Source organism: Brachypodium distachyon, chromosome 4 (genome assembly GCF_000005505.3).
Source record: "Brachypodium distachyon strain Bd21 chromosome 4, Brachypodium_distachyon_v3.0, whole genome shotgun sequence".
Classification (NCBI taxonomy): Eukaryota; Viridiplantae; Streptophyta; class Magnoliopsida; order Poales; family Poaceae; genus Brachypodium; species Brachypodium distachyon.
In genome coordinates this window covers 24,049,893-24,058,095 of record NC_016134.3, presented here as the reverse complement: position 1 = coordinate 24,058,095, position 8,203 = coordinate 24,049,893, and the positions used below count along the sequence as shown (strand labels likewise).

General features: G+C 49.3%; 1 long non-coding RNA gene across 10 annotated transcripts; it reads right to left on the bottom strand.

Moving 5' to 3' along the window:
• Window positions 1-5,557: 5,557 nt before the first annotated feature.
• LOC100823500 lies at window positions 5,558-7,839 on the bottom strand. 10 transcript variants are annotated; one of them, XR_002966023.1, is made up of 4 exons: window positions 6,794-7,838; window positions 6,155-6,713; window positions 5,740-6,052; window positions 5,558-5,625 (listed from the first exon to the last, which is right to left on the bottom strand). It is a non-coding gene; the product is annotated as an uncharacterized LOC100823500 (long non-coding RNA). The 10 variants fall into 10 exon arrangements; XR_001407599.2 differs by having other exon boundaries at window positions 5,561-5,794; window positions 5,952-6,052; window positions 6,794-7,837; XR_002966025.1 differs by having other exon boundaries at window positions 5,561-6,052; window positions 6,155-6,519; window positions 6,594-6,713; window positions 6,794-7,837.
• Between the last annotated feature and the right edge of the window lie 364 nt (window positions 7,840-8,203).

The window sequence follows — 8,203 nt, the reverse complement described above, 5'->3', positions numbered from 1 at the left end:
TAACGACTAAAGTACTATTGGAGGAAGGGTTGTTACTTATACTAGCGGAATGCCTGTGCGTTGCTACGGACTGACAAACTCATGTGCGATTCTTGACTGCGTATTTCACCGCGTGCAATATAATAATAAGCCAAAGATATATTTGTTTCTGATAGTTTTGATAAGGAGAATACATATGTAATTTTTTTCTGATGAATTTCATGTAGTTTTCTTTTCTGATGAGTTTTGAAGAGAAGAAGTCCCAGTTTTCTAATCCGATGACATAATGTGGAAAAGGAGAGAGTGGGGATGTCATTTAGATCTTAATAAAACAGCTCCAATGCTTTCGTGGTTTATGTGCAACCGGGTGACGAAAATAAAGATCACTAATGAAAGTTGACAAACAAAATGAGAGCAGGAGAATAAAAACTTGATTTGTACTGTATTACATAAATGAAAATAAAAACGGTTTACTTCTAGCGATTCTCATCCAATACGAAGAGAAACTACAAACAATAAAAAATCAATATGTTATTATGTTTCTCTCAATATATTGCTACAGTTGGGACCATAATTCATGTAACAAAAATTTCATTTCCCATTTTCTATTATGCAGCCATAGGCAAAAAAAAGAGCATCATGCTGAAATAGTAGCTCTTAACATAGATAGCAACACTGCCTCTAGAGTTTATACAGCACTGGAATTTGGACCTGAGGATGTTTGGACCACAACCCAAAATTACAGAAAAAAAGAATTATGATGATGAGGAATTTTCACAAGAAATTGTTATTGGTTCTTACCCATCGCCAGGTAGTCAAAGTTATAACATGTGTAGCCATAAGATTTGTACTAATTGTCATGTTTGACGAGATTTTGTATCAAAATTCGGCGCAAAATTAGATCAACACAAGCAGAGAGCCAAGAAGAGAGCCTGGCGCAAGTTAGCGTACTTGTGCATGCGTTATATAAAAAAGAAGAAATATCAAGTGTGTGCATGCGTCAGCAAGCTACAAGAGATGGTGTGCAATATGAATTATTGTACGTGCATGCTGGACATGCACATGTACTTGCACAGGGAATTGATCGATCATGTGGTGCATCAGTGGCCATGGTCCACACGTAAGGGTCGTCTGTGCGCGCTTGCGTCGTGCGATCGGCGAGCCCACCCTGGATAAGCATACAAAGAGATAACTATGGTTTAAACGAGGAAGTCTCTATCTGTTTCAAACAAACAAAACTAGAAAATCGGGAGGCCGGCCGAGCGGCCGCGTGGAGCACGCGATGCCCTGCTAGCTAATTAACCCGTTGCCTATAAATAGCAAGTCATCTCAAGACGATAGGGGGAGGACGCAGGCCCTAGCGGCACTTGAAGGAAGCGCAGTACGTCATGCCAGACGTACGCGCGAGGAGACCCAGGGCATAAGAGGAAGCTGACGCGGGCTGGGCAGCGCCTGGCGGCGGACGCCATGCCGTCTCGCCCGTCGCCGCTAGCTGGCTGACAGGGGATGAGCATGCATGTACAAGGGCGAACAGGAGATGAAGAACCGAAGGAGAGCCAGGCCCAGGGCAGCGCACGACGCGCCCAGGCCGGCGGCGATCGCCACAACACACGATCGGGCCCTGGAGTCACGCGGCCGTAGCTCCACCTCTAATCAGGTCAGCTTATGACTTACTTAATACATCTATCTTTTGCCCTTGTGTATCTAGGACGCGACATCCCTGCCATACCAGCAATGAGACGCACAGATCAAGGAGCAGCGAAGCGAAAGAGGTAGCACGGTGGTGCTGCTCGCCGGCCGCGCTGACCACAGCGCGGTTGTACACACACGACACTTGCCATGGAGATGTAGGCAGGGGCCGTTTTCTCTGGAGCTTGGCGGCGTGATTACGCGACCACCTTGCAACGTGGTTGTGATCACCGTCACGCCGTCCTTGACGCCTAGGAGGACCAGGCGCAGGTCCGGTTGAACATGAAAAGACCGATGAGGCTGCCAGGCGCAGGTATGGTACTCTATCTACCAGGTGTGTTCTGGAGGCGCAGGTCGACCACGAGGGCTACGAAAGAGAGAGCACGCATGCCTAGCAGCAGCACCAACCAGGTTCACATGGATGGAGAACATGAGAAGAACGCGGGCACTCGATACATGCATTGGGCACAGGCAGATGTAGATGTTGCCGAGCTGACGTTCCGGAATCCACCGTCGCACGGTCAGCGGCCATGCCGGGGACAGGGCCACTATGCCGGTTGAGCCGTCTCGACGGCCTCCTGCACTCTGCTGCCCGTGATGAGTATCGCCGCGTGAAGATAGCGGTGGCTGTCACACGTAGTCGCCCCGCATGTCCGCAATGGTGTGGAGGCGGCCGGCTTGTTTCCGGACACCCACCCAACCGTCGACACATGCACACATGAAGGTAATTAATATCATGTCCTATAATCTCTCGTTCCCATGCAGAGGAGGACCAGGCCGTGGCTGCAAAGCTCACGGCTTCAAGCAATGACGACGATGCCATCTCCGGAGCTTGGCCGCATGGTGCCCGCGACCACCTTTCTGGCGCCATGTCATGGAGGTGTGCCACGTTCTGGCGCCCGCACAATTCAAGGTGTCGTCTTCGTCAACAACCAACCGGCGTCCGCCCGGCACCACACTAAGGACGAGCACCACGTTCTGACACCCGCACAATGCGAGGCGTCGTCTTCATCAATAGCCAACCGGTGTCCGCCTGAGCATCGTCATGCTCGACGTGCACCACATCACGCGGGCGCTGTCTTCATCAACGGCCCATCAACGTCCGCCTGGGCACCATCGTGTGCGATGGTGCGGACGTGGGTGACGTCTACACAGCGCGCGCCTCAGGCGGAACTCTATTTTGTTGAACAGGGCAACGTCTTCATCTACAAGCTAGCTGACGTCCATTTGAACACTGCCGCCGGTAGCGGCACAGTTGTTGGCGACATCTCGTACATGTTGTCTGTGTCGGCGGGAGGCGCCCGTCGGCTCACAAGTCTGCGGGGCCTTTGACGTGGTGTCCGCTGAGACACTGCCACACAGGGCGCCTGTCTTGGCGCATTCTTCACCAACCCGGCGTCGTGACACCGCCGCTCATGGCGGCCTTCTACCAAGCGTCCGTCAGGACACCTCCATACAAGGCGCCCGGCTTGGCACATCCTTCACCGACCCGACATCGTGCTAGACGCTGCCACTCATGCCGGCCTTCTACGTGGTGTTGCTGAGACACCGCAGCTGACGGCGCCTATTTCGGCGCACTTTTCAAAGGTTATCACCATGCTAATACATTCACGGCTCGCGACATCCTTTGATGAGGACATCCCACATGTTGATACACCCGCAGCACCTACTGTCACATTACAAGGACCTATCACAAGAGCTCGCGCACGCCAATTTAATTATCAGGTACTTTCGTTTCTTGGAACGATTCTTCACATACATGAGAATATGATGTTGCCTAATCAAATGTGTTTGTCACACTTAGGAATGATGGACCTAGCATGGATGAGAGGGACAAGCATTGGAGCATGATCACGCATGGAGATGAAGACAGCAAGCGTGTGAGGATTGAAGATGGCGCCGCAACAGGAGATTTCAGAACGTTGAAGCCACCATAATGAGAGATGAAGACGTGGGCGAAATATAGAGCTTTTCCCTTCATGTTTTCGTCCACATAATTATATGGTGCTGCGTCACCTCTTAAGTTTGGGCTAGGCCCATGTAATTTTCGTCCACATACATGGGCTGAACTTTTAGAGTCCGTATAGGTGAAGGAAACCAACCTAGAGTGGGTTTCGGCCTTCTTTCCCAAGGCTGGCCGCATACCCCTCTAGTCCTCCATATATACCCCCGTTAGGTCGTCGTTTAGACTTAGATTTTGTTTAGTTTAAAACTTAGCTATTTGCTACTCTTCGCCATAGGCACAAGTGTCAAATCGACCTTCTGTACTACGCGCTTGCAGAATCCCATCAATAAAGCTTCACCTTTATTCGCAATATCTTGATTACATCTATAATTCTTGCTTGTTCTTCGGTTGCATGCAGGGATTGATCCTTTGTGATCAGGTTGATCTAACTCCGGCGTGGTCAATAACCTCGGAAGGTTGTGTAGCAAGGTCAATAACCTCGGAAGGTTGTGTAGCGATCGCTAAGGCGCAACGTCTCGCACGTTTGTAGCCGGTTCGTCAACGGCGACATCCACCCAAAAATCGATAGCTATCTTCTCATCGAAAGATCGGGCACCTTTACCCCTATCATCCTTCCACCTAGTGTCCGCCAAGACACCGCCATACAGGACGCCCATCTTGGCGCATCCTTCACAGGTTAGCATCAATATGCCGCCGCTCGTGGCGGCCTTTTCCGTGGTGTCCGAGGAGACCTGCCACACATGGCGCCCGCCTCACAGGTATAAACGTCGCCACTCGTGGCGGCCTTATACGTGATGTCCGCTAAGACACCACCATAGCTGGTGCCGTCTTGGCGCCATTTTCACAGGTTGTTGCGGCCCTAGCCGTTGCCGCTCGTGGCGGCGCCCTTCTACGTGGTGTCCGCTGAGACACCGCCACACACGGCGCCCGCATTGCCGCACTCGTCACCAATTTTGAATCAGCATGCCGTTACTCATGGCGGCCTCCTACGCCGTGTCCATCGAGACACCGCTACATGGCGCCCGCTTTGGCGCATCCCTCATTGACTCATGGCGAGGTCTCTTGCACCTACATCATCGTCTTCAACATGAAGTCTACTCCCTCATCCGCATTGCCGATGGCATTCCGGCATCCAAGCGTCTTCCCCAACGCCGGCAAGGCGAATCCACTCCACCGGCATGTCGTGTACCGATGAAGTACATCACCACATCACATGCTCTTGCTGGGCACCGAAGAGACAAAGGCAAGGCATTTTGTCTGGTCCGACGAGGCGGACATTTTACAGGCTGGGTACCGACGAGGCGAAAGCCACTTCATCAACCTGTCTAGCTGACAAGGCGCATGTCAGTTGGACACTTCATCGTACATCAACAAGACGGCGGAGCACGCTGTTCGGCACCTGCACGGTCGAACAGTCATGGCTTAGCTTTGACGGAGGTCGTACCACCCCTCTTCCTCTTCATCACCACCATCTTCCACACCAAACACAGGGAGAAGACAAGATTTGAAGACGACATCATTGCAGCAGCTTAATTGGAGGGGGTCTGCAGGCTTGACCTGCGGACGTAATTAAGCAGGAGCTTTCCGGAGCCCTGTGAACCAAAAAACCGCAATCGCCCATGTCATGTTGGCCGTGCTAGCAGGCCACATGGAGCGCATTATTTATAGGGAACTTGTAATTCCATTCTCTACATGAAATTAATAAAATACATGTTTCCCTACTTTGTCTTTCTTTATTTGTGTACACTAGTACACGGGCACGCCCGCACCTTTTCTTTTCCCTGGCGCATTGAGAAAAATACGCTCTTTGTCTTAGAGTTCCGTTATTTTTCTTGCCAAGCATGTCAATATGTCATGCCACTACTTGACTTCTCTTTGGCTCTCATCGACCTTTTCTGTCTACTTCAAGGCACGAAAGCACAATAATTTGTCAGACTGCACAATGTGATAAGCAGGACAATTCGAAGAGTGTCATGGGAAGGATACAACATCTGATTGCCAAATGGAAAAGGAAAAACAGTAAAAATCAAGAGTCAGCTACTCCCTTCATCCTGCAACAATAATAAATTGTTTGTCTCACATGCCTCTATAGTTTTCTAACTAACCTGACTAATGTCCTGCTCATGTCCGATTTAGGAGGTTATCTCATTTTCACATGGACTTGGGGCGTAATTTGGGAAGGTCCACAGAGTGCAGGGTTGTACATGCAAGCGACACAACACATAATTAACCACAACTTCAAGAAATCTAGAAAAAATTCAACACATTACTATCGAGTGAAACTGGGCTAACATTTTTTGATATCATTCTTTCTCACCTGATAAGCTACAACAAGCGATGTAAGCCCACGCTCTGCAAATTTACAATCTCATGAACCCTCTTCTCTATCTCTGACGAGTTGTGAACATGGCGAAAAATCTGCAGTCAGTTCATTGGGTTTATAGCAATCTCTTGATTATTACTTATATTAGCAAAGCTAGGATAGGATGACGACATACAAGCAGTTCATTCTCGTGGTACCTGCTCAGGTGTGCCCTTACTTTTGACGGACAGGTGTGCCCTTACTTTTGACGGACAGGTGTGCCCTTACTAACACGGTGCATTTTGCCATTAACATCAATCTATGTTAATGCCTTTCTTTCATCAGTAGGATTGAATGGTAGAAACTGAATTTCTTGAATACCAGCACGTGCCTGCATGAGAATATATATGGACAAACAATCATTTCCATATAAGCAAACTAATGATATGTCACTGTAGTAAAGCACGTTACCTCTTTTGGATCAGCTAGCATCCCAACAAGTGCAGCATCAATGGCATCTTGGTTTCAGTTAGAGACGCTCTAGAAGCCGTGAGAATCACTTGGTCCTTAGTGATTCCTCTTTCTAAAAATCGGGTTGAATTTATTTTCTTCAGATATCTAAACCAGAACAAGAACACAAGGAGTTGCACTTTTCACCTCAATGAGGTTCTTGTCCATGGTAAGCTTATTCAGGATCAAAGTTCCAGTTTTATAACTGCAAAGAACATCCATGCCAGCCATATCCTCAGCTGCAGTCATTCTCTTTGTGTTAGCTCCCTGCAAAAAATCATATGGTAGTTAAGTACAAAAACAGATGGAAAACGGAAACCAAATTATGTTATGCTCCAGTTGAAAACCTGCCGAGACAAAGACGAGTGATGTGATCCAGCAGCCATGATCACAGATAAAACTGTTGGCATGGCGGAGGCAGTGTTCGTTGGTAGAGTTGAGGAAGACAGCCGAATTTCTGCAGCCCGCTACATAAAAGAAGGGAGCAAGAATCCTTGGACATTATCGCCGTGCTTGACGCGATGTCTGGATGCAACCGTAATTATACAACAGATTACTCCCAACCAAAAACTGCTGATCTGAAGCAAAATCTGTTGATCTTCAACCAAAATTTATAGAGAAACTATAATCATTGGACCTCTAAAAATCTACTGATCTGAAACAAAATGTACAGGCATGTAAACTCGGGAGCAGTTGTTCTGGATGTGGTCGAAGAAGCCCTTCCTCAGCTGGGCCGAAGCCTGCGCCCTGCCGATCTCACGGTCTACCGTGTGTCCGTGAAGACTACACGACGTCCGTTTCAGGACGAGAGATCCATTGGGGAGAGCCGCATGGCACGACGAGAGATCCATTAGGGTTGAGAGAGCCATGGGGGGAGAGGAGATAAGGAGGATGCGCTCCAATGGAGGTGGTTTGCACGGGGAGATGGAGTTGCATCCGAGAGAGATGGGAATGGAAGGAGGGATGGGGGCGAACCGCCGGGGAGCCAGAGAGGAGGGGATAAGGAGGAGGATGGCCGGAGAGCACTCACCTGAGCGCCGCCGTCGAATCCTCGATCGAAAGTGGTGGTGGCTGGGGAAGGGGCACGCGCACTGCGGCGGCGACAGGCACAGAGGGAGGCGGCGGCACGGCAGCGAGGGGAGTAGCTCGGGCAGGAGCCTGCTACGGCGCGGCGGTCTGGAGACCGGATCCGGCCGCCGGCAGCGGGTTGGGCCTGGTGGTTTTTTCAGGCGTCGTGCGGGAGGGGAGGAGGCGAAGTACGTGCTCTCTCACGGTGGTTTTTGTTTTGCTTGCGTTGGTTTTTTTTCTGGTTTTGCTTGCGTCGTGCGTGCGTGGAGAGCTGGTTTTGCTGCTTTTTCCGTGCGTGGGGTTCGCGCGGGGACTAGGAAATTAAGGCTTGTGAGACCAACTATAATATATTATATATATTTTTTAGGTGTTAGTAACAAGGCTAAGAAACCACTTGTTCGAGATGTTGTTACTATATCTAAGATTGTCCGTTCTCTCTTCTTTGTAAGAGCCTAAGTATGACTCGAAATCGATCACATTTATGTTCCACGATCGAACCTTTGCTAGCTCTCAAGACAAACATACTAGTGCGATGAAATAACTGATGGATGGTGGTGAGAGAGATAAGTTAATCAATTTATTGATTCATCTATAAATGCATTCATGGTCCGGTGGTTTCAACCTCCTTTTCGAAAAAAAATGTATTCATGATTTTCATGTAGCAAGACGAAAACAACTCAAGCACATTA